Raw genomic sequence first — 461 nt, 5'->3', positions numbered from 1 at the left:
GCTCATTAAAAGGCACACAAACAACCAATCGATGCAGCGGTAGACCAGCAACACCTGTATTCTTCTAAGTATAATGACTCTTTTTGTCAATGGAGACTGGTGGCTTTGAATAGCGCAGGGGTTTTCAAAGTGTGGGAAGGTGAGCCTCCCCTCAGAGAACATAAGAACAGCCGCGCCCCCCTTCCCAGTTATTATTGCTATTATTATTATTATTATTATTATTATTATTGTTGCTATAATGCAGGGGTATTATTCACCAGTAGAATGCCCTTACCTACTGGCCTAGTTAAATCAAAGTGGTTACTTTTTTTGGCTGGGCAGTGTAGTTTTACAGTTTTACACACATTCTTCTTTGACTTTCCGTCTACTTGGGTCCGAATGCTTCTCGTTTTGCGCCGTCCTGTTCAAATGAAATTGCCGCAAATCACATTTCCTCGCTCGCGCCAGGGCCGGGGGAGGGG

The sequence above is a fragment of the Notothenia coriiceps genome, unplaced genomic scaffold (assembly GCF_000735185.1).
Source record: "Notothenia coriiceps isolate Sejong01 unplaced genomic scaffold, NC01 NC01_scaffold00037244, whole genome shotgun sequence".
NCBI lineage: Eukaryota > Metazoa > Chordata > Actinopteri > Perciformes > Nototheniidae > Notothenia > Notothenia coriiceps.
The sequence above is the reverse complement of the archived record's forward strand: the minus strand, read 5'-3'. Positions refer to the sequence as shown.